Source organism: Neopelma chrysocephalum, unplaced genomic scaffold, assembly GCF_003984885.1.
Source record: "Neopelma chrysocephalum unplaced genomic scaffold, ASM398488v2 Primary Assembly neopelma1_25, whole genome shotgun sequence".
Taxonomy (NCBI): Eukaryota; Metazoa; Chordata; class Aves; order Passeriformes; family Pipridae; genus Neopelma; species Neopelma chrysocephalum.
The window spans coordinates 43,022,636-43,049,296 of record NW_020897694.1 but is presented as its reverse complement, the minus strand read 5'-3'; positions in this window follow the sequence as shown (position 1 = coordinate 43,049,296).

The following is a 26,661-nucleotide window of genomic DNA, read 5'->3' as shown; positions in this document are numbered from 1 at the left end:
CTTATCGCTGTTCAGCAGACTCCTGGCCAAAGTTGTATAGCAGTGACTGACATCAGGTATTGATATAACAGTGTGGGCAATCACATCCTTGTGCCTGAGACCCCAGTTTGGACCTAAGAAGTGTACTAGTAAAGACATATTAATCAGTTTCGATGTTCCTCATGGTCTCCTCTAAGAAAGACACATATCTCTGTATTGTTCTAGACATTTGTACATCACTTCCTTCTCTGCTTTTGACCAACATTGGTAACACAAATATCAGATAATTTCTTACAAGCATCATGAAGAATTTTTTTCTTTCCATTTGGTAATATCCTTCTTAAAATATTTCTGGGGATTATTTTTTTGTTAACTTGTTTTCTCCTCTCAGTTATTTGAGATTGGTCAAAGGTTACAGTTTTAAGCAGATGAAAGTAACCGTTACATAAGAATAATTACAAAATAAAATGTGACCCATATAACCTAGGAATCCCCAAGACTTGACTCTATTTGTTGTTTATTTTATTATTCCTAAACATCTGTGTTTCATAATGTGATATCCAGTTCACAGAAAAGCCATAACATTAAATAGTACATACACCTGAAAAACAACAGCAATAGCAATATTTACAACTGAATAGAAACTGAAAGGCAGCTATTAGATGATTTGATTTTTCACTTTCATCCTGTAGCTCCATTGCTTTGTGAAGCATTTCTACACTTTGCCTTTAGAAAGAACACATAATTTATTCACAAACAAAAATGTCCATCTAGTTTGGTTTGAACCCCTAAATCTTTAATTGGAGTAACTGCATTGGCGTTTTCTTTGCTTTTGTATTCATGTGTGACTGTGTACATATACGATATATAGTATAAGTGTAGGTAGCTGTAGAAGGATAGACACAATTCTTCTCTCCTGTGATACATTTATGTTATTCCCTAAAACACAGTCTGCTGTAGTACAATAGTTCATGTCAGACTGACTTGGTACTCCAAAGATAAAACCAGTCCCTTTATTTTTAGAAATACACAAGTACAGGAGAAGAAGGATCATTTTTTCCCTTCACTTAGACAGCAATAAGAACTCATTGTAAAATGCATGGTTAAATTCCATATCTCATCCAGTCCAAAATCTTCTGCCTGAGGGATTACCTATGTAATAGAGGAACTAAAATGAATAGTAATGTAACATATACGTCAAAGTAAATACTTCCTACAATAGCATAGGAGTTAGTAATTTAAACTCATTTTAGAGGCAGTCCTAGGATTAATGGCAATGAATGATGCAGATACAGGCTCACTGGGGTCTCGACCGAGACAACAGTGAAGTTTACTAGGAGAACCATTGAACAAAAATCAAGTTGCAGCAGTGAGGCCCTGATGGAAGTTGAACAAAACTGAATAAATGAAGCCTCTCTCCCTCTCTAACATTCATCAGAGTCCAACAATCCCATTGTAATTGTTCTTAATTTTTAGAAAAAATGTTATTTTGAAGAAGAGGAAACAATAGAGATTTGTCAACAACTGATATTGCCTGCTGAACTGCTTGTCTGGAGATACATATGTTGAATGCACTCCTTTAATGGCTATAGAAAAATGAGGGAGCTAATCCAACAAGTATCAGTGAAATAATCTGTATTCACAAAACTGTCCTAGTTACAAGTGTTTGTTCCCTATTCATTCGGCATTACCTCTAATTACCTTCTTAATCTGCATTTGTTTCCCTGATTTTCTTCCCATAGAATGGTAGAGTAGCAAGAAGCACACACTTGTGCATTTGCATAGTGTAACATGAACTCTTCCCCTTGTCAATGCCAGTGATACAATACAAGGTGCTCATTCCATCCCTTGCCAATCTCTAGCCTCCTTCGAACAAATTCTGAATTATGTGTTGTAAGATACTGAAAATATACATACACGGTACTTCTACTTTGTAGAACAAAGCCAACAGCAAAGTCTGGATTTCTTCTTCCCCTTGGGGAGAAGTTGTTGAAAAAGGATATTTTTTAGAAAAACAGTTCTTAAATTTAAGTCATTCACAGGCCACCATCTCTAGCTCAGCACTCTTTCCATTGACATTTTCCAGTAAACATAACTTCCTTGATCAACATGTGATGGAAAGGCCTCATAACTTGCTGAGACTTGAGAACTTTCACATGTTGACAGGCAGGTAATAAGTATAACCCTAGCAAGTAGCAGGAGTGATGGCTGTCAGCAGGAAAGTTAAGAAGCAGGAAAGCTGAAGGCTTAAGGGGAGGTATGTTAGAAAAAAAGTAAAGCCAGGTCAGTCTTGTGACAGGCATCAGCAAAAGCAGAAGAAAATGGGTCTCAGGAGAAACTGGAGTAAAACAAACTTTCCTGTGTAAAACTCATGATGATGTGGTTGTTTTTATAATACGCTTGGTACCACTGTGGTGTAGGCATAGTTTAGCTGCGAACTTTTCACACCAGATCTTGTAGTGTTATACATGCTAAAAGTTAGGCACAAGCGCTAGCCATGAGTAATGTTTGTTATGTGATGTAGACGTGACTGACACTGTGGCACTACCCTTAGGAGGCATTCAAAGGCACAGACACTCGGGACTGAAGAAGAGGAGAAAATAGTGTTGCTTGCAGAGCCTTCGTGATGAAGTAGATTGCGGTTTACCATATTGTTTGGTTATGATTGACTTCTTGAGATAGGATGTATTGTAAAGAACCCTTCAAAGAAACTAAGCAGAAAAAATAAGGAAAATGGTAAAGGTAAAAGACTTGCAGTAAATAACTTCAAAGGAATTAGAACTGCAAAAGTTGAGCTAATAATAGAGAGAAAACCACCCAGTCTGACTTCATAGATAATTGAGTGGATTACTCAGCATATAAAATCAAAGAGATTTTAAATCTTGAAGAGCCTGGAAAGAGAAGCTTGACTGAAGCAAATGTCAGCAAGAAGATGACATGCTGGCAAACACCCACAGAAAGCTGGATACCAAACAGGAAAAAACCATTCTTTCTTCCACCTATTAAGATAACTGGCTGAGAGTGGCTGGGGAACCTTACAGCTTTCTTTGTTTAGTCCAAGTTTGTTCTCTATTCTCTGTTCTAATTACATTATTCTTTGTACTTTTCTCTAAATGCCCTGTACCACTCAGGAACGAGTAGGCTATGCATTTTTACAGATGCCTACATTTTGAAAGAGGAAACTAATAAACTTCAGAAAGGATACGCCATGTACAGGTGCCAAATATGTTTGCTCGTTCATGCATCTTGAGAGAGACTGCAGAGCTCCAACAAGCACTTCATTTCTGAGCTGAGGCAAAGAGGCAAACAGCTGCCTCTGCCCACAAACTTCACGAGAGTGCTTTCTCTTCCCCAAAATAGATTGCTTATTGGAAACTAATAGTTCTAAAAGCAAACACAGGAAGCTGCTGGAATTAAGTCATGTGTGCTTTTCAAATGTTATGTTTTTCAAATAATTTTTACACAATACTTTTATTGCTTTTTCTAATGTTTCCCAATGACTCTTTGTTTTAAGCAAATGTTTTACATTATTTTATCACTTATGGTAATGACATGTTACGTAAAAGTTTTGTTTCAGAAACAGTTGAAAGGTCGTGAAAAGTCTTTCCACATAAAATTAAAAGATTCTTTTGCATCACTGACTGATTTTCTATGTTAGGGGTAAGTGCTAGCTGGCTTTCTGTATTTTCACTCAGATTGCTTAACCACCCAGGGTTTTTCCCCCTTCCATAGCAAGGCCAGAAGACCTGATTCTTTAACAAATGACCTGGGATTTATGGATTTCAGGAGGATTACTGTACCCTAAGCCAATTCTCAGTCCCCGGGAAAAACTCAGTTCTGTGGAAACTTCTGGTGTTTTGTTTCTTGCATATGGATTTCTTTCACTGCTTCCCTAAAGAGAAATGTGATGAGAATAGTGTTGCTGAGTTCAGTCATCCATTGATTTAGTTTACATCAATAAATCAAGGAAAATTTTATACAAGTTTGGCATTTGGCAATTCAAGGTACTCTTTCTTGATTTCCATGGAGAGGAAATGGGAATTTTGTACTACCTGGAGCTGTGACATCCTTTAATAGGTTTCTGCTCTGAATTCCTGCTCCAGGAAAGATGGACGTGGCCCGTTTTCTGCAAAGTTTATTTATGACCACCAAGAAAATACAAAAAATAACTGTTATTCATCAGAAATCTAAATTGTCTACCAGTCTCTATTCTGCAGTCTCTGCAAATGGATGGCTACAAGTTTCTATCACTATTTAATGGCAGAAGGAAAAAAGAGCTGCTTTTAATTAAAACCGAAAGACATTACTTCTTTTGACCACACCGACTTCTAAATTCAACTAGGACCATCTAGGAGACGTGGAAAGTATTCTGCCCCCCTGAAGAAGAATGAGGGGTTTTTTTCCAGTCCCTTGTTACTGGCACACACCATACTGTTAGCACTGCTCTCTGGAACATTCAGGTTTAGAAAGTTATGATTCACTTAGCCCCAGTGGTTTTACATGTGCTGTGGTGTGCTACAACATTGTGCAATGAGGAATTTCCACCAGGGCTGCAACCTTCCAGCCATCTGCCCCTCAAGAGTCCAAATGACACATAGGTCTTGCACTAGAGGTCAGACAGTTCCTATATACCTTTACCCATCTGTTATTTCAACACAGTTTCTCTCAATTTATGTAGTAAGCAGAATTAATCTATAATTGTGGGTATCTATAACTCTCACTAACCAAAGAAACTATGTAGTTTGAATATTGCCAACAAATTTATCACCTTTCAAATAAAAAATCCACATAAGATTACTCTTTCCTAGACATCAGAAAAAAAATTAATAACATGGTCAAGTCTTTCCAAGTAAATTTTACTTTTTGTAGGGTTAGAATTTCAACACTGACCCCCAACAACCCCCTCTCATTACAGTGGTAGTCAGATAAATCCTGAGTATGAAGAGATAGAGAAAATATGTGCTCACTGGAAGCAACAACAGAAAGGCTGACTTGATCTATCGTAAGGTCAACATCCACTTCAAGCCAAGACAATTTTGCTTAAAATATCAGAAGCCAAAATATTGTTGAGATGAGATTTATATGTAATAACTGAGTCTTGAGCTGTCAGCCCAAAACAAATGCATCATTTTCCTCTCATCAAAGAGTAAAAACTTTTCCCAAATGTCAAAGCTACAAGGCTGTTGGCAGAAGAATTACCAGATAAAATTGGCTCTCTATCTGCTTCTGTTTAGCATATCAGTCTGTGGTATAACTTCAAAGGCTACATGTAAATAAACCTCTGTATATTATTTGTTGACCAGCAGGAGTGGATGAAGTAAAACCCAGAGGCTGGAGTTATACAACCGGTACCTGAAGTCATCCTAATGTAGAGGTAGACAAGGCAAGGTGAAAAGGGAAGTCACTCCTACAGCATCAGGTTAGCCATCTCTCTTTTGTTTATCACAGATAGCATGTTTCTGGTGGTTATTTAATTTTTATGAGTCTAAAGGAAGAGGTAAATTGATTAAAAGGGATTCAGATTGATATCCTTACCAGTTTTCATTTTGTTGGCAAATCCCACAAACATCTTTTCACTATCAGTTCATTGTCTGGGGAACAAAATGGGTCTCAATTTGTTTATGTAGCTTTACAAATATTTCCAGCTGTTTTTTTTCCTAACTGCTTTCTATGTGGCCTATAATGTCAAAATTATGAGGATAAATGTCCTAGGTCAAGTCCTTTTTATGAAACTCCATCTATTCTAAGCATTACACTAGGATGAATGAGGACTTTTATTTTTACATTTGGAAAATAACAATATGACAGCTTAATTTATTCCTTTCAAGTCAATATATTAGAAGCCTCTGTCTACTAAGTCTTCTTTTTATTGGTAATTAGTTTATTCTATCAAACACTTTTATATATATATGTGTGTGTGTGTACATATATATATATCAGCTGAACTGTACCTGAGAATTGACTGATCAGATTCTAAGAATTATGTAAATTAAACTGAATGACAAATCTGGACTTATAAAAGCAGCATAGCAAGGAAAGCAATGGAAACACATTGACCTACAACACTTGGGGGAATCCTGCTCTACGACTTTGTTGTAATCCTTTCTGAAAAGATATTTTTTCTGTTTTTCTCTTCTGCATCCTGAACTACTCATAAATTTTCAGCTCATTTCCTGAGTCATTCTTCATTCTCTCTTCCATTTGGTGAAAGGAGAGATATATTTTCTTCTATTTCCCTTCTCAAAAGAAATAGGCATCCAACACTTTTCTAATTGAAACACAAAAACCACACCCAGCTGGTAGCCTCATTTCTTCTCTGTTTTGTCTCTTCCTCCCCCCATTATTAAAATGATCTAACTGCTTTGCCCTACTCTCATTTCCAGTTGAAGAAAACTCCTCCTACTTTCATCCAGAGAAAACTTAGCAGCTGAGCAGCACCACTCAGCCATTGTGCTTTGGCATGTTTCCAGTTGCCACAGATTATCATGTATTTTTTTCTGTTTGCTTGTGACCAGCATCAACACTGTTAGAATTTCTTTCTTATTTTTACCAATGAAGAGACTTTATCTCAAAGCTGGTTGTTTTAAAATGGCCATTTATCTAGAATCCTTTTTTTTCTGCAGATCTCCATACTCATGTCATTTTAACTCTCTTGAACAACTGTGAAAAACAGGAATGATCTTCCAAAATATTCTACTCTTACATGTCTGATAGTGAAAAGTTTAAACAAATTGATAAGTACAATACTGAGATTTCCTTTTCCTTTGGAAAAGGGTACTTGAATTGTTGCTTATATGCCTTCCAAACAGAGACTTACAGCACTCAGGAGAAGGATTGTTTCTGAATTTGCCAGTTTTTCTTAATATTTAGTACAAACCTTATGCAAACCTACTAGAAATATCCATTCAATTTAATTTGCCTTACCTGCGAACACAATAATGTGGTTTGAAATCTGGCTAAATGATTGTAAACATGGAGTAATGATAAACAGCAGCACACTGAATCAGAGAGGTGTCTAATGATGATACATCTGCTCCTGTTTATCTCCTTCATTTATGATACCCAAAAGGAAGAAATCAGCATGCAGATGATAGCAATCCTGACTGGTATAAGCAGAGGAATGATACAAAGGTGCACAAACAGAGCAGAAACACAGGTAGAAGATAATTACATGGAATCCAATTTGTAAAGAGGTGCTTCAGCAATGAGAGGAAGAAGGCTATAATCCAAAATACATATATACTCAGTAGGAGGAAGAAATGCAGGAAATCGTAAAGCCAGGGAAAATCAATTACCACTGAAAGACACAGTGCATTTTTTTAACAAATTGCACATAGAGAGGAGCAAAGAAAAAAAAAGAGCTCTTTCTATCAGTCTCATCTCGAATAATGTTTGTAATGTTTCGATTTTAAGGAGAGAAAGGGTGTCAAAGTATTGAAAAGGTATATTGGGTTTAGAAAGGAGTGGGAAGAATTCTTACAGCAAGAGGTAATTTTGAAAGTCTCCTTCTCCTTTCCAACTAAAGGATATTGGTTATTGAAGACATTTACTTTCTTAACCTTCTGAGGTATGAAAGGAATTATGCTTTTCTACGGCTTGTTCCTTTAGCATGATGGAGAATGAAGATATAGGTGGTATATTACCTTCAGGGATTTTTGGAAGGTGGAGCCTTTAAAAGCTTTTCGAAGTCAGATTTTTCTCTCAATTGCAACACTGCAATGTCAAAAAGATCTCTCCTTATGTCCGCTTTTATTTAGTGCTACTTTTCTGCACTATAAAAAGAACCATCAACGAGGATAGGCTTCACATTTCTCATAAAATATTTTGTAACACAACTTTTTCTGATGAGCCCTGAATTTTTCTGGCAATTTACCTACATTACTGACATATAGTTGCTTTTATTGGCTTGATACATTTTTTCATAAATAGCAACCACATACAGGATTTTAATATCAAGTCAAAATTACTGTTATGCACTTTTGTGCTCTTTGTTGCCTCTCTAAACTGTATTTTATAAATTTGGGATATTTTTCTTCTTTAACTGCCTGTAATCTTTCCAGAGCTCTAAGCTTCCATATGTTGGTAACCACAGAAATAATTTTCCTATAGTACTTTCTAAAATTTGTTTAAGATGGAAAAAAACTAAATGTGACAAAATTATCCCCTTAAAGAATTCAATCCCTTCGTCTTTCAAAAACAATTGCATTTGAAAACAAAAAGGTATGTTTTGAGGAAAATCCATAAGTGCTGAAACTAGTAGCAGAACATACCCATAGCAGGGCAGAAAAGTTTGGTTGTATAATTGAAGTCCATAAAGACAAGATAAACGAGTGGTAGGATTTTCTAAATTGCTATTAGGAAATATTAGTGGCCACAGCACCCAACCTGTCTGAGTTCAAGAAGTGTTTGGACAATGTTCTCAGGAACAGGGTGTGATTCCTGGGGTGTCCTGCGCAGGGCCAGGAGTTGGATTCGATGATCCTGATGGGTCCCTTCCAACTCAGCATATTCTATGATTCTATGATAAAAACCTTTAAAAGCCTAAGGCTCTGAAAGCACCGTAATTGCTGTCACGTCTAAACTTGGCACCTTGTTTCTCCAGGGACGAATTAGCTGATGGTATGAACTGGCTCAGATTTGAATTGTCAAAGCCTGACCCTGCGTTTCATACTTCCAAAGGAGTCCTCTGTCTTAGGAGCAAAGGAACACAATGGAAGAGGGCCTTTGTTTAGAAAGTTTGCCTATGTTATTTGTTTCTTTTGTTTCTTCTGTTTATTGCAGACCCTGTGATTCAACCATATTTTGCTGTCCAGGGTCCACTGCACTCACTCCCCACTGATGTGGCCAAAGAAAGGTGCAGTTGGGAACAAAGTAGTCCTCTTTCCAGTGCCAAGGAAAACATGGAAAAATTCAATAATATGTGGGTATGTGTAATAGCCTTGCTTCCAAAACCACTGCTACTACTTTTCTTCCACTGACTTTCAGGCTATAGGCAGTAGTCAGCCCCCTGTGGTTTAAATGAGCTTGTTTTCTGCTGCACTGGAACAGAACAAAGACAAGCTCTCACCACTGCTTTAGCTGAGGGGCACTAACAGATGAGCCCCAGGTGTAAGCATTGCAACTTCTGCATAGCTTTACCCAAACTACATGGAGAATATTTAGCTCCTCACCGACTCAGAGAGAGCAAGAAATAACATGAGAACAAGAGCCAACAAAAGAACAAGAGCATGATTAGCAATGTCTGCTTATGTTGTATGTAGGCAATATATATGTCCTTTCGTGAGTAATGAGCAAATTATACTTTTATCTCTTATCATTTATTGGCCAAAACTTTGTAATTCTACTTACACAAGATCTGGAAATACATCTCTTTAAAAAATCTTCTTCTCTTCTATTGTCAGTTTAGACCTATTCAGACATTTGAATCTATAGAAAAACAGTGGTAACATTCATGCAAAAAGAGCTGACAACTACCTGACGCTGGTTTGCAATTCGAGGCATTGTTTGCTCAATTCTTTCTGTTGCAGCACACCACGCTAACAGGCATGATCTTTAAATGATTCTTCAGTACATCCTTCTCTGCTCCTTCTGAATTAGTTCACAGTTGGAAACTTTAGTCCACAGTTGGAATTCTTAAACTGGGTCTGAATCAAGCTTAATAATCTTCCTATATGGACACATGGCTGATGGCAATCCTGTGACTGTGCATGTCCTGCTTGAGTAACTTAACACTTTAACCCCTTTCCTTAGGGATTCAGCCTCTTTCTAGATGTAGATTCTCTGTGAGATCTGACTAAGATATTTGTGGCCTAAAATTTACACATGAAAATTATTTCTGTATGAACAACACTACTTTAAACCATAGCACTCAAAGCAACTTCCAGGGACAAAGTCACTGTTCAAAGTGTGGAATACAGTTTCAGGTGGAAAATAAGTATAAAATAAAACACTAATCCTTTTCTTTTTCCACATATTTCATATTTTTCTTGCTTCAGATCAGCGCTGTCATAAAGAAAAAGATGTCTTTGAAAAGTATACACTGGCATGTGTAATTAGGAAAATGTTTTGACATACTTCAAAAATATGTTTCCAATGGCCAGCTCTCACATCCTGTTGCTGATTTTGTTTTGGTTTTATTGTAACCAGCTTGCTTTCTCTGGAAATATTTGAAAGCTGCACATTTCCAGATACCTGATCTGAAACCTGATAACTGGTTACTACCAGTTTATTGGTAAATACTATACTGAAATTGCAGATTTTAAAATTGTCACATTGTGAATCTAATTGCACTTATTGTTACTTTTTAATATGGGAAGATTAAGCAATCACAAATAAGTCACTGGGCTGTGCCTTTTCACATTATCCTGATATATTTAGAGCAAAGAGGAATGTAATTGGTGAGACCCACAAAGTCATGCTTAATAAACTTTAATAAGCAAGTGCTCTTTCATAACTTCGCAGCACATTTTTAACAAAATAGCTCTTACTTTGAGGTAATACAAACTCATGTAAATCTTCTGCCAATGCATCATTTGTAAAAGAACTAAATCTGAGCAAGATACTTTCTAGAAAGTAGAGATGGCAAATACTGCAACTGCCCAAAAAGATATTTCTTCTTAAACATATTCAGATGACAGACAGCTTGGAAGCACTACTTCAGCTCAGTATGGAAAGACTTATTGTGGTAAATCACAAATCATAACAGTAATGGAGAAACATTGTAAATGAGTCTATGGACAGACAAAGGAATTAGGATACCAGATTTTCCTCTTTTTTTGCTGTTTTTCTAAAACCACAGCAGAATTTTATACATGTAAAAAGTTTTCTATGATTTGTGCTGTTTCTTTCATGCAGGACAAACTAATGGGTATCTCTGGTTGAAAAGTCTCATCAGAACAACTTCTTTACGAGCAACGACTTGTGACACATAGACACTACATATTCCCTGAGACAGCATGATGAAGGGATCAGTGATGGGAGAGAAATCTTGACAAGATGTATGTGTGAAGAAGAATATCCCATTCTTCAAGATTAATTATTATACTCCTAGAAATGTATTTTACAAAATTCCTTCCTCTGCTGGTGAATAGCATAGGTTGTCAATGAAGAATTCTGCCACCTATCTGTATGAACAGTAGTATACTAAAAAAGACTATTATTTTTCCTCTAAGAAAAAAATATGCCCTATGCTTGTAGTTTCAGTTGGCACTGAATACTTCCTGGAGCATGTCATATTCAGGTTATGCCTGAAAACCATTTTCTGAATCAGTAAAAAGTATCAGACTGGAAAAATTTCATTTTACTTAACTGGCTAGCACTGATTTAATTCTTACTCACTAGGAGTCCAATTTGTCTTGACGCAACATCTATTTCCAGTAAAGAGACCATCAGAATTGCTGTTGCCAGGAAATGAGGACTGAATTGCACAGTATTGCATGACTCGTTCTTCAGTTTGCTTCACAAGGTTTAGTGCAGTGTATCCTGCATTTTGTCTATGTTAGCTGTATATAACTGTTCGTTCTGAATTTATTTAAGACTCACTGGACCAAATTCACTGTTTTATACTGTTTGAACTATATCAGTAAATCAAACCTGCCATAAAGCTACTCATTCAACCAAGTACTTCAGACTTGTCTGTGACCATTTCGTGCTATGCATACAGAATCATCAAAGCCAGTAAAAGGATACAGGTAAATCTAGATAAGAATCTGCCCTCATTTAGGGCCAGTTTTAAAGGCAAAGCAGTCTTATTATGTTTGACAAGTCATTAAGAATGGTATATGAAAAGGCAAAAGGAGGAAACTGATTCTAACACAGTAAATTCTTCTGGACGACACCCACTAGCAAAGATCATTCAAACAGGACCAGTACTTCCCTCCACATTTGCTTCTGTGTTTTCACACTGGCTAAATTAATGCCTATTTGATTTGGAATAACACAAGTGCATGCAACTAGATTACTTACAATTAAACCATTTTTCTTTCAGGGAGAACACAAGAAACAGTAAAGTGTGTGAAGGTAGAATATTATGAAAGTATGGATCATTCTAGCTTCCTTCACACAAATGTAAGTTGCAAGTTAAATTTCAACAGGCCAGTAGCACTATGCAGAGAGACTAGACTATATCTTTTTTAAATGATTCTGTGATATTTTCTCATAGAAAATGTCAAAGGATTTGCATAGTGTAAAGAAAAAGACTATTGGAGTCAAAGACAACACTTTGCTCATTGAAGAAAGGTTTTCCGTATAGCAAAGCTTTTATTTCTTCCTACAGTACAACTATTACAGATAATAGCAGAGAATATAATTCAAAATTAAGCTTATTCTAACCTTGCGATGAAACCTTCAAGTTTAATGGAAGTACAAATGAAGTCTGGATTTTATAAATAAAGTTTTAACATCAAACTAATATTAGAAATCTTAAGGGAAGCCAGAACAATCATCTCTGTGTGCCATCTTTTTCTTGTACCCGTATGGAAAGGAAATTCAGGGCATTGTCATCCTAGTAAAATTCATAGTGACGTAAAAAGCACTTGTTTTGGTGATTTGCTTTTTGAAAGATTTGCTTGGAAAGTTTTTATTATTTACAGACAGAATGAAGATTCCCTTACATGGAAAATTTTTGACTTACTTTTGAGACTTGTGATTTTTCCTCTCTATTGTCAATTTGGGTATTAATTGTCCTCAAACCAATGTTCTCCTAGTTGGTCTACAAAAGTAGTTGGATTTTTGGTAAGAAAGCCTGAAACTATATCACACAAATTACTTTGGGTAGATACTTTGTTCAACACTTCTGATCGGACAATAACTCTAATAAATGTTGTTCAGATGCTTATTGAACTATTCATAATCAAGCTCATGTTTTCCACTCTCTGTATCTCAGCATGTGAGGTATTGTTCAGCCTGAAATGCTGAAATGTAGCTTCAATACTGCACCCAGCTCTTACTTAGCCCAAGAGTTTTGTCATTCAAAGGAAATGCATCCTAATATTTCAACCCTGAAAGTAATGGGGAACCAAAAACGCATCCAAAATACAGCTCTTTGAAGTAGAACAAAACAAATGGTAATATCAAACTACATTTGAGAACAAAGGTGTTAATTTAAAACAAAGGTGGTCTTTTTGTCCTTTCTGTCTTCTTTACAGTACAGGTAAAATATGAGATGTGGCTCTCTTGGAATTCTACTGATGTAGTCTCTCTGACTTCCCAGCAGAGCTACCAACAGCTAGCTCAGCCCCTTTGGGGGTTTTCTGACATGCTTCACATGAATGAATGTGTGGCAACAGCATGAGAGAGTGTGAATTCCGGAGATGCTGTAAAACCACTGACGTACTTGGGTAGTTTGAAAGTGCCCAAACAGACTGATGTGTTCTAAAACTACAAGTTTTAATTTAATTAATTAGGATTTCCCCCTGAAAATAGTTATCAAAATCTATTTTCCTTATAGGTAGCAAATTGATGGTATTAATGAGATAGAGAAGTTAATCAGTTTTATCAACAAACCTGAGAAGATAACCTGGCCTAGTGTTGTAACTAAACCAGAGAGACTGTTTCTGAAAACAGAGCAAGGCACTTGTAGTCACTGGAGATACACTAAATCATGAGTTGTATTTGACATTAAAAAATGATTTTTACCACTAAGTAAATTCCCTGTACATAAATTGTGTTCAGAAAAGTTATTTTTAATCCCAAAGATTCTTGCAAATAATCTTTAGAGTTTCTTGATCCCTGATGTACAAAATTCCATAGAGTTCAATTCTAAGTGGCTGCCAATATCTTTCCTACCCAGCTAGTTTCAAATTGATTTTAATGTACATTTTTTAATTATTATTTTTACAGTTACAGGACACTATTATATACTAGACAAAAGGAGATGGGACAGTGGTGAAGGAACACAAAATAAATATGAAGCTATTAGCAGTGATTATATGAGTTTAATAATCACCCCTAAACACAGCTGTAACCAACATATCTTCTTAGTAGAACTGTGCACAGAAAAGTAAGTACAACTCCTTTTCCATTTGCAGAGGAACTTATTATCCCTATTTAACTGTACCAAAAAATCTTATCTAAAACTTGACTATTTAAATTCTTAACAGCAGAGAATACCACATCTAATTAAAATACTTGCTTTATTCTTTTCTCAACAAGTATGATGTTAATATCACCAGTTAACTCAAAGGACAACATTACAAATTCAGACAATCTACACATAAGGCCGTACATTGAACTAAGGAGAACAAATCACACTACTCGACACTGAGTAGCTGATTAGTGTCTTTTCAAGACTAGTATTTTAAAAGTCAAATGTGATTCTTAGATCAGCTCTTCAATTTAAAACCATTCATCTTTCATCATACTGAAGGTATTCTCCCTCTGACTATGAACTATGCACCTTATAAAGGCTAATTCCATATAGTGGTTTGGCCTTCAGGGTTCAAAGTTTTTCTATTTCTGTCTCTCAGTAATTGTGGAAAAGGTACTTAATTGGCAGATAATTTACATTAACCACTACTGACACTATTGCATTTATGTTTTCATTAAACAAGAGCAAATTACTCTAGAATAAGGCAACAGTAATGGAATAATGTCACTGTCAGAAGAATCTTGTTTTGGGAGTTGAATGATAAATAGATTCTCTTATGGGATTCTTTAAAATCACATCTAAGTAGCCAGATAGGTGAAAACTATCAAACAATCCAAGTAATAAATTAAACAATATTTCTGATTATTCTAGCTATTATCAGGGTATGTTGAAGTGACCTAGGATATAAAAACTTCAGTTCTGCTTGGTTTACTTCTACTTGCTTTCAACGTCAGTAGTTCTTTGTATCGATAGGGAATACTTATTTATGGTTCACACTAATATGAAGGCACTACTCTTTCATCACTCAATATTAACCAGCATATTCCAGACTTCTCAATACTATAGAAAGGAAGCATTCACAATAACATGCGAATAAAATTGCAGTAGAGCATTTAGTAGAGCATAAAAATGAGTGTCCAGGATTAAGATGATTTTTTGTAAGCAGAATTTAGCTCCTAAATGACTTTCTGAGTTCTTACTTTCTTGGTCACATTACAAGTAAATAGAAGATGTTGGCTTCTGATTATGAAAGGTTTATGTTATAATTTTTATTGGTAAGGGAGTCAGTTCATAACTATCATAATGATAATGATTATAAACTTCAGATCAAGAGTGTGCTAAGTATATTAAGAACTGTAGAAGTGCTGTCAGGGTACAAAAAGCAAGACAACAGGCAGCTGACAGTGAACTATTAATGTAAGCATGTTATTAAAATCTTCATGTCTATAAAATATATTTAAAAGACTCAATCTATAAAAAGTAATATATTGCCAACGTATGAGTTAACTGATACACATCTGTGGTGATTTGGGAATTTACTCATCTTTTTTATATTCTTCTTCTATTATTCTTGTGTTAACCTGTTCAAATGTGATGGAAAGCTGCAACACAGTACAAGGCTATGTTTCTATGTCTCCCTTTTCTTGCAATATTATTGATACTGCACTTTTGATAGAATATATTGCACAGTATATTGATACTGTGACTTTATGATACTGAGTAAAATTTAGCTCCTCTATAGATTCACATAATCATACAGGTCAGAAGGACCTAAGGAAGATCTTCTAACACCATAAATAATTGCTGCAAGTTTACACTGAGAGTTTTTCTTTTGATCCATCTAAATGACTGTGTTTCATCAACTTTACACAAGATGGAATGAGCCAGGAAGTATTTTGCTTTTGGAAAACCTCAGGCATTATGTTTTGGTTTTGCAAGTACAAAAGCACCCCTTGTTTTGGTTTTGGGCTTGGATTGTCAGTACAAAGGAAGCAATGAAAGAGAAGAGTGGCAATTATTGCAGCAAAATTATAAAATAAATTTGTCTTGCTAGAGGCTGAGAATTTGTTTAAATATAAAAGTTAAACTATCATTTATTTTTAATGTTCCTTACCAAGAGAGCCTTTTTGAGTTCTCCAGTCTTTTAATAAAAGACATTTTGTGGTAATTTTTATGGACAATAACTTCCATAGAAGTCTCAGAAATAATGTGTTTGACATTTGAACAAACTCTGCCCAGGTTCAAACTCAAAATACTTGTTGGGAGGTCCACCACTTCCTTGGGAAGATTATTCCAATGGTTGCTTGTTCTCTTTGAGAAAAATTTTCCTTTTCTGTCTAATCAAAATATCCCCAGGAGTAACTTGTTGTCATTACTTCTCATCTTTTCCATATAAAAGAGAACCTCTACCTTCTTCATTGCTACCTGTTAAATACTTATGTTAATAGGGTCTCCCCCAAGCCTTCTTTTGTCAGGGCTGAACAAATCCAGTTCCCTCAGCCTTTCCTCACATGGCAGTCTTCCCCATCCTTTGATCATTTTGTGGCCCTTCTCCGGACCATCTGCAGCCTGTCCACATCTCTTTTGTATAGCAGGGCCCAAAACTGAACACAGTATTCCAGGTGTGTCCTGACAAGTGCTGAGTAAAGTGGGATAATAGCTCCTTTATCTCTGCTGGTGAAGCACTTCTTGATGCAACCCAGAGTCCTGCTTGGTTTCTTTGCTGCAGCATCACACTCTTCACTCATAAAGAGCTTATTGTGTATGAGGAAGCCGAGGTTCCTTTCCACAGATCTGTTTCCCAGTCAGTAGATCCCAGTCTGTGCTGCACTCCTGGATTGTGTTTTCCCAGGTGCAAAACATTGAACTTGTCCTTGTTGAACTTCGTAAGGTTATTGTTAGCCCACTCCTCCAGCCTATCCAGGTCTTCCTGAGGGGTGGCTCTCCCTTCCAAAGTGTTCACTTCCCCACTCAGTTTGGTATCATCAGCAAACGTTGTCAGGGTACATTTTGTCCCATCTTCCAGATCACTTATGAGAACAATAACCAGCATTGGACCCAGTATCAATCCCTGGGAGACCCTACTTGTGACCCATTGCCACTTTGAAAAGGAACAGTTTGCCACCACCCTCCGTGTGCTGTCCCTCAGACAGTTCCCCAACCACCGCACCAATCAGTTGTCTAGATCATAAGACAAAGAAAAATATCTGGTTTGTGCTGCCTAACCCAATGAAATTATCTTTTGGTAATTTATTCTGACAGAGTTTCAATAAATTCCTTTCTGGTTGGAATTAATGACAAACACAGCTGCGTCTTCTGGTCCTCAAATATGAGCTTGAGAAAAGGTAACATTTTTTTAAGGAACAATCTAATGGCAAAAATCAAAGGGCTGAAAACACTTCCACATTGTAACTTGTAATAATTCTGGAAAAATAGTTTTTCAAATGTCAAGTATATGAAAATGGTTGTAACTAAAATCTGTCAGAGAAGAGCTTTTATGTATTTAAAGGCAGGAACATGTTCAAGGCATTTTTAAAAATGTGACTCTCAATATTTGGAAACAGAATATTGAAAGAATCTCTTTTCCATTTTGTTGGCCTTGGTAATCACTTTCGAAAAGAAAAAAAACAATTCCACCTATAAACTTGAAGTTAATCAGCCATCACCTGCTGGGCATCATAAACGAAAGCATTTTCATAATGAGAAAACAGATCAAAACATGTTTCACATCTGGCGAGTGCAAATACAAAGAAAACAGTCATTAGAGCTAACAATCTTCTGGGTAAGAAATTTGTTGATGAGGGTAAGTGAGCTTGAAAGTTCACTATTTCAAAACTGAAGTGGGCAAAAGAAGTGAGAAGAGAGTGGAAAGCTGCCATGTCTTCTTCCTCTGGGAGTGCCGGGACATACAGGGCTGGCTCCTGACCAGGGCTGAGCTGGTAACTGGCACAGCACAGAAGACAACATCCTTTCTTCTCCTAGCCTGCTTAGCAGTCAAACCGAACTACCAAGAAGGCAGAACCAGCCTGAGGAAGGTGTTCTGGCTTAGAAGCAGGAAAATACATCCCACACACCCCATTCCCATTCTTCTGTCTCTCATTCACATGTCTCTTCCCCATGTCCCTTTATCAGCCTCAACATACTCCCCTTGCAGGAAGGAAGGTAAGGCCAGCTACTGTCTGAGCATTTCCTCCTTTTGGAAGAGACTTCTGTACCTACACAAAGTTACTGGCATGCCTCTTTCCAATGCCACAGTAACACCCATGGATCTTTGGTGACTTTTGAAGAAGTCACATTCATGAATAATGGTTTCTCCTTGGCAAAGTGACTGAACTGTAGGATTTCCTGATTCCCCACCCAACAGACTGAATGTTAGGTTTCTTTCTTAACTTATATTTCCATATGTACTTATACTAATTTCCATCTGCCTGTGCGTTGAGCCTGGGTGCTTTCAGCTGCTGGATAAAGATCCAAAGTGCACACTTCCTTTCTTTGCAACCCTGCTCCATACTCTGAAGTTAATTCAGAACTGACTGAAAGGAAGTCACTGTCCTGCCAGTGCTTTTTCAGTTTTAAGGGTGTTCAAGATTTAAATCCAGACCTGAATCCAAACTTTATAAATAGCTTCCATCCTTTTAATTGGCTCGATCATAACCTTGGAATCAAAAAACCTCAACAATTTCATATTATTCCAAAGGGATTTTATTGAAACATCACAAAACTAGTTCTTGCTATAGTTTGGCAAAGACAATAAAGTGAAAATTCAGCCAGTGAATAATTTGTTGTGGGATAGAGAAAGCAGGATGCTGGCAGACAACTCCTTCAGAAATCTTGACACGTAAAATAGGATTCCTCTTGCAACAGGTGTGTAGGGTGGAAAATTAGGTCAGATGAGTTTTTCTTCTCTGTGTGCAATCACTGCTGACAGGCATATATCTCCCAGAAGACTTAGGGAGCCAGATATTGCTCCACTATTGATCTGAGTCTCAGGACTGCTCGAAATTAGCTATTGGCTCAACCACTTTTAGGTCATGGTTCACTTTTAGGCATTGTTCCAGGTTTTTACGGACATGACTGCACTGAAAACACCAATAAAAGATGGGAATTATAAACTAGTGGTTTCTGGGGAAAGCATTGCATGGAATATGCAATGACCTTATCTTTTTTTCCCCCTTTTGTCTCAAGGTTTTATGTCCTTTCTTCATCATGTTGATTCCTAGGTTTGTAAAAAACATCCATACAATTTTCCAATATTTTTCTTTTTGTTTTAAATTCATATGTCCAATGAAAAAAACAATAGCTAACAGCTGAATATTCCAGTTAATGAATTCTTATTTGGTTTCCCATTTTTCATTTTGCACGTTATTTCAAAGTATTATGGTGCAGTAACAGTTATACTTAGCTCAGTTTTACTACTCCTGTGTGTAGTCCCAATCCAACACCTGACCAGCCAGCAAAACAATTAGGAAAATTTAAAAATAAGATGAGGATCTAAAAGGGAAAAAAAAAAGTAGAAGATCCGTATATAGTTATCTACTGTATTGTAGGGTTCTTACTGAACATCTTTATTTTTACTGTAGTTCTACTTTGATATCCATTATCAGTACATAAGCTAAACACATCCCATAAGTACAAGGAAAAGAAAACATAAAAACAAGACACAAATAAAACAGCTGATAAGTGATACCATCTAGGATTATTTTGCCTTATAGAAGCCTGTCACTCTTGGCTATAAGAATTAGCTGCAGGCACTAGCTCATGAACATAATTTGAAATGTCTAAAGCTAGGTGAAATTTAAATTCCACTTCCAAATATGACCAAGGGTCTAATATACCTCTTCTTCAATGCACAAGCTAAATGATCCATGGGGATACATTTAGAGCTACTCTATGGGGAAAATAGTTCAAGTAAGGGTCAGAGACATCCCCAGCTGCTGTGACTTCAAACAGTGAGTTTATCTTTTGAGGTGAGGTATCTGACAGCATAAGGACAAAGCGGGGGAAGGAAGCAGCTTCTCCTTGGTACACTGACTTGGTGCACCTTCAGGAAATTTGTGGCTGGTGCTAAACAAGGAGGAGTAGTTAAGCCCCCAAACACAGAGCTTCAGTCCAAGAATACTGATGACCTTGAGCCCTGGGCCAACTGAAAACCCAACAAGGAGAAGCAGCAAGCTCTGCACCTGGGACAGAAAGTGCCCATTTGTCAGCCCAGACCATAGGGGGAAATACATAGGGATTTTAATGAATGCAAGGCTGAAAGTGGGACAACTGTGAACTCTCACCATAAATAAGGAAAATGGAAACATTGGGAAGTCATGCCCAGAAGACCATGGAAACTTATGATTGCCTTTTACTCAGTCCAGTAAAACTATTCTTGGCATAATCAGTGAGATTTTGGGCAGGGTCTAGCAAAGGGTTATCAAGATGACCATGCATGGGCTACTACAAATATGAAGAAAATTTCATCCTCTGAGATCCCGGGGACTCGGCCAAACAATACCATGGCTGACTTGATTTACTGTTGGCATTTGTCCTGTTCCACAGGAGAGGGGTATTTGTCCTAGAGGGGTCTCTTCCAACCAATGTGTCTCTAATGATATGATAATGTCATTTTATTTGCCCATCATGCAGGTGACCTGGACCATAGGTTCTTGATGACCTCAGGGCATTACATGACATAGCTCCTGGGTTGTTTTTAAGCAAGTGCTGTTAGCTGCTCTCCAAACATCCCATTGGATCTTGGTCAACATTCAAGGAGCACAGAGACAAGAAGATGAGGGAAAAGAGAGAGAGTGACAGAGCAAGAAGACACCAAAGCCAAACCCCTGTCCTGTATTTTCACTTACTAGAATCATTGAATGAAAAGCAAACAGAATATGGAAGAGGAATCTAAACCAGCTGATAATTGCAGCTTGGACTGTTCTTCAAAGTGAGCAGGATTAATCACTGCCTGACAATTTCATGACTAAACTCCAATGTAAGCATAATTTTAAGAGTATGAAAATATCCTGAAGTTGCTATTCATTGAGGGATTGGGGGTGAAAAATCTTAAAGGTTGACGATACATATATCATCAGTGGAAAGAATGGAATACCGGTGAGAAAGAGGAAGATGTAATTTTTACATTTGTATTTGTAAAGATAGTGGAGATTAAAAAGTGGGAGAGGTTGTGACAGATGAGAAAGACAAGGAATAATGAACAGAGAAAGCTGGAGGGAAAGAAGTAAAAATGGATTACTAAAACTGAAGAAAAAGCGAGATTATAAAAAGACTAAAACTTCAGTGTCACTGGCAGGAAAAGTAGAATGGAGTGTCAGAAAGAAAAGCGGAAAAGCAGAGAGATTTCCCTAGATCTGGACAGAATATTTAAATGAAAAATCAGTGTTCTTGGTAGAAAGAGAGGAGAGCACAAGATACTTTCTATAGTGGAATTTAAAGGCAGTAAGGCTTGAAGGACCTCAGATATCAACTTGTTAAGAAGCACTGACTGACTGAAGAATGGCAGAATAAAACCTGGTGAGACCTAAACTAAAGTTCTGTAATTCTACATGGTAATGAGATTTTTTTTTCCAAAGGTGTACAGCAACACAAGAACAGAAGCAAAGGCAGAAAATGTTTGAAGATGAGCCAACAATGGAGATTAGTGAAACAGACAGTGAAAAAGAAGAGATGGACAGGCAGACCTGAAGGCATGCCAAAACAGAGGGAAAAAAAAAAACCAAAAAAAAACCAACAAAAAAGCCCCAAACTGTCTTGACAACAAGATCAGTAGAAGAAAGAAAAAGGAGCAGAAGACAAAGAGAGGCATTTAAATCCTGGAGAGTGCTCAGACACTGCCTGAACATTATTCCAGACCAGTGACCTGAAGGTGGGTTCATTCCCCTGCTCAGTCGGTCTTCAACTGTTTTGCTAAATCTGCCAGGACAGAGATCCACTTTACTCTGATTGAGGTGCTGTGTGGAAAATGAAGTGGTGCACAGACAGAAGATAGTTCTCCAAAAATATTTGTTTCTCTGATCTAAATTGATGAAAGCGGTACAGGATTTGAAATAGTGACCTACAACACATCTAAAGATCAGACACTGATGCAAATACAGTATACTGTAAACATTCCCAAGATACATATTAATTATCCAGCTCTGGAACTGCAAGTCTAGTTCTAACCCCAGAACTCTCCATTACCATAAAACCCAAGTATAAAACTAAGTATCCCAGTAATTTGCCTATGCTGCCTCTATCCATGACAACTCTTTAGAGCAACTTCAACAGTGCCTCTACTTTACAAATATCATAATAACATGATAACCAATAGTTTTAGAGGGAAGATGGTCAGTATTCTGTCTCTAACCCCATGACACATACTGTAAAAGCATGAAATAAAATTAGTGAAAAGAGAAGAAAGTTACAGAAGTGTTGAAAGATATATTTTTTGGTATTATATTAATTATAACTTAATCACTGGTCATAAAATCAAAACTTTGGAGCTGGACAAAACTCCCAACTCTCTCTCCAAGTGCAGAGCCAGCATTCCAGTCCTAAGCCTTGCACATGCTTGGGGCTGGAATCTTACGACATTCAACCCAAAAGTGGAATCCAGTCACTTTACCGAAAATCTTAATTTCGAGTGAAATATATGTGTGTTTTTAAATAATAAGTTTTAACTGTTCACAACCACAAATTCCCAGATGGTAAGCAGTTGCAAATAGAAAAGGGAAAGCTTGCAAGGCACGGAAAAAATGCTCTTTGGCGGAGCTAAAAATTATAGGAACTGGCTTGCCTTTGCTGTACTTCTTCCAAGTTGTAAAAAGAAGCCAATGGATGGCTGTTTGCCATTTGTCATAACCAGTTTGAAATATGTCTCCTCATTACCTTTTCTCATACACTTTCCCCATTCCCCTTTTTCTTCTCACCTTCAGTAAAAATCTCTCTTTCTTCTAAAAAACTGTTATTGTAGGAAGATTTTCCAGGTTTTAGTATGTCACTGGAAAATTACAAGATTGGACCTAGTTCAGTGGTCTCTCATAGCTTTGCAGCACATGCTGATGTAAACAGGACAGAGTTTGGCCCTTTGATTCATGTGGTCTTAGTACTCTGAATTGTGAGTGTTAAAGATACTGTGATTGTTAGATTATCGGAAACCAGCTCTCTGGTGTTAGTCTTAAAAATATATTTGTTTTTGTCTTCCAAGATTTTGACATAGCAAACGTAGATGGCTCTTGATAAATATTATCTTTATATTTATAAATTAATTAACCTATTCAGGTGCCTAAGTAGGGAAGTCTAGAGGCATCAAAGATACTATAAAGTATTCTTTGCCTTGCCTCCACATGCATTTCCAAAAAGACATATGTCTCTTATTGTTCCTATGTCATATCTGCTCGGCCCTTCTGGGTATCTGAGGTACCCTAAGGAACCTCAGCAGGCACGAGACCTTTATGGTCAGACAAATTAACTGTGCCCTGATTACATCTCCATTGACTTTTTTTGTATTCATCAGGCATCGCTGATATTTACCTTCCAGTTGAAAAGCTACTGCTGTAACTATAACCAGTAAGAATAAAATAATATCTTCCACTGACATGTTTTTAATTCATATTACAATATTACAGTTAGTAGTTGTCTCTCTGAGATTTTTTTATAATTCTAATGTGCATCCTTTTCCCCCCTCTTTATTATTCTATGAAATGTGTTTTCTGAACTCTTAAATGGTACAGTTCTCTTGTTTTCATGAGAGCCAAATTGGCTAAACCTAGGCATAAATAGTGTCTGGGCTGATCACCTAGAATCCAAAAATGTAGAGCTCCAAAGGTGAAAATCAAAGCTACTATATGCAAAAGAAAAATTATGTACAGGACCTTTTTAGTAAGTACATTATTTCACGGAAACACTTTAACTTCACTCCAGCCTGTACAGCAAATGGATTGAATTCTGCATATACCCTTGTACAAACAGGATAAAGCTCCCTTTTCTCACCCTCTAGGCAAAGGATATTGGATCTTAAGGCCATAATATCTCCGTGCATAGAAAAATTATTACAAGACCTGGTTCTGGGCCAGACATACATATATTTTTAGGAAACCATTCATTTGGAGAGAAAAGAATGAATGATATCCCTCTCAGATTGAAGCTGACGTTCTGAGGTTTATTGTTTTTGTTATTTTTCTAGTGAATAGCAACTGTTCAAATGTGTTTAGAAGGTAGAATCCTGAATAAGCTCCAGTGCATGGGATTATTGGGCAAGGATTTGGGGACAAGGTCAAAAGGGAGCTATAAATAAATATTTATATAACAGCTCCCATTGTTGTCAGTAAGGGACGATGGCTCAGCAATTCTAAAAATCAGCAAAGTTTTATTTAGGTGTCTGGATATGAATTAGGGGTCAAATATGAGAGACAGCAGACAGACCAGATATAAACTATGCTATGTAGTTGGAAAAAGTAATACAAATGAGTTAATCTGACTTCTTCCCTAGGTTATTGATTCCTGACAACAATATTTCGGATTGCATGATGCTGCTTTTTTAGATACATCCTTCATTTTAGAAAGGGAAAAAACCCACATTGCTGTACAGATATTAGAGGTACATGTGTTTCCAAGACTTCCTTTTTTTTTTTCTGAAAATCCATTTTAAAAATATTGATGCAGCAGAATTAAGACCTTTTATCTGATATCAATGTTGGTTTTCTAAAGAGCAGGTTACAGCAATCTAACTTTGAATCAGAATATGATGTGTTGATGCTGAAAGAACATTACTATATCTGAGAAAATAATGCAGACTAGCTAAAGATAGCTTATTAAATCTTATTGCATTATCATCAGTGGACTCTCTACAGGTTTAATCCAAATTTCTCATGCAGCCATCTTTGCTGCTTCTGTTATGTGCACTAGTACCCTCTACTGGTCTTAAATTTACTCTGGTGCTCAGCTAGTCTGAGGAGGCAGAAACAAACCACTAATAGACATCTGAATGACGAATACTTCTTTTCTGTGTTCTGTTTTGATCAAAAGATTGTGATGTCTGTTCCAGTTAAAGGCATGACATTACTTGGTAATGTGACATGGTTTTTATCTGTCCTACAGTTCATTAAAATAGTGCACAAAAGCATAAATAGTGGAATCAACAATAAACCAGCAAAGCTGGAAAAGACATAATATATTGCACAGCTAATCACAGAGAAAATATGGCACATATAACAGCTCTTTGGTCTCTACATTCTTGTTGTCATCTGTCGTGCTGTTTTCAAGAATGTCAAATGTGAAATGATTGGCAACATCTTTCCTTGAGGGAAGCAAAATGTCTATAGTTCTTAAAATTCTATAGCAGCCTATGAAAAATACTAAATGCCCTGGAAACATGTAAATTCAATTTGAGTTTAATTTCAGTTGAAGAAAAAAGTAATGGTAACAAAAACAGTCCAAAAAGAAAATAGGGGTAAAGGGAGCACCGTGAACAAGAAAGCACTGAATTTCTCAAAAGGCAGACAAGCAACTGGCTCCATAAGGAATCTCATCTGCCACTTGGAACAATTTGGCAAAGTTATAGCAAATCATGTAATCATTGGATTCCACCAAAAAAGTTCATATCTCTCTATACATTAAATGAAAATTTTGATCTTAAATATCCCTATACATATATTCCCAAAAGGTTGCTAGCTAAAATAAGTAGGAATGAACTTAATTGTAATGATTTCCTAACATTAACAAATAAATAAAGCTATTTTAAACTACAGTTCCCAGAGAATGGAAAAGGGAGAGATAATTCTTATCCTGAGACTTTGAAAATTCCATGCCAATATTTCAGTTTTAGCCACTGAACAAGATGCTGGACTTCAGTAATAAATATAACATGATACTGTGCACAGATCCTACAGTTCCCCATGCCTGAGACACTCTAAAAATAATACATTCTGCTTTAGCAATGGCACATAGTGATGAACTTTTGAAGTAAGAGCTTTTCAGTGCCAATGACAGATGATTCTTAGAATTTGTAACTGGAGCTGCATCACCAGATACTGTTGCTACCAGGTTCAGCTGAACCTAGTAAAGCTTGAGCACTAAAATGCTCAATGCTGGTGGAGGGAGAGCTAGGCTGGATATAGTTTTGTTCAGAGTTGTTTTTTTTTAATCTTATTTGTTTGGTGTTTATAGACTGTTACTTTGCATGAAGGAAATACATCCAGAAACTTTTCTGGTTTGGGTTATTTTTACTGAGCAAATGTTCTATATAATGCTAAAGCCCTTCAAGAGATTTTTTCTATTATGCTTAAGCTTGGTTACCCATGGACTTTCTCTCTCTTTGTTTTCATACTTGGCCTTGTTACAAAGGATCACAAATTCTATGCACACCAAGGAAACCTTTGAACAGTAACAATAAATTAAGAGACCAGAAAACTTATTCTGAATGTTTTCGTTTTCAATTGTAAAATGAGAAGAATGACCTTTAAAAAAAAAAAAAAGACTTCAATTTTCTCTTGAAAAATGCTAAATGATTTCTAGCATCTTTTCTTATCCAACTGAATGTAAATGATCTTAAATTATTTCCTCAACCTAATTCTCTAAGTAAGGCCTAAATAATCCCCATCTGCATGTCCATCTGACTGTGGCTTGTCTTTTCCTTTTCTTTCCCTCTCCTCTTATCCAGTAAACTATTAAATTCTTGAGTCATTTTAAGAATATGTTAGAGAGATGAATGATTCAAGATATATTTCTTTCTTATATTTGCCATGAAAATAATATGGCAAGAAGATTAGAGTTACCTGTCCATGCTGCCCTTCAGAGAAAAGGGGAGGAACTGTAAAGAGGTAGTGGCTTGTAGG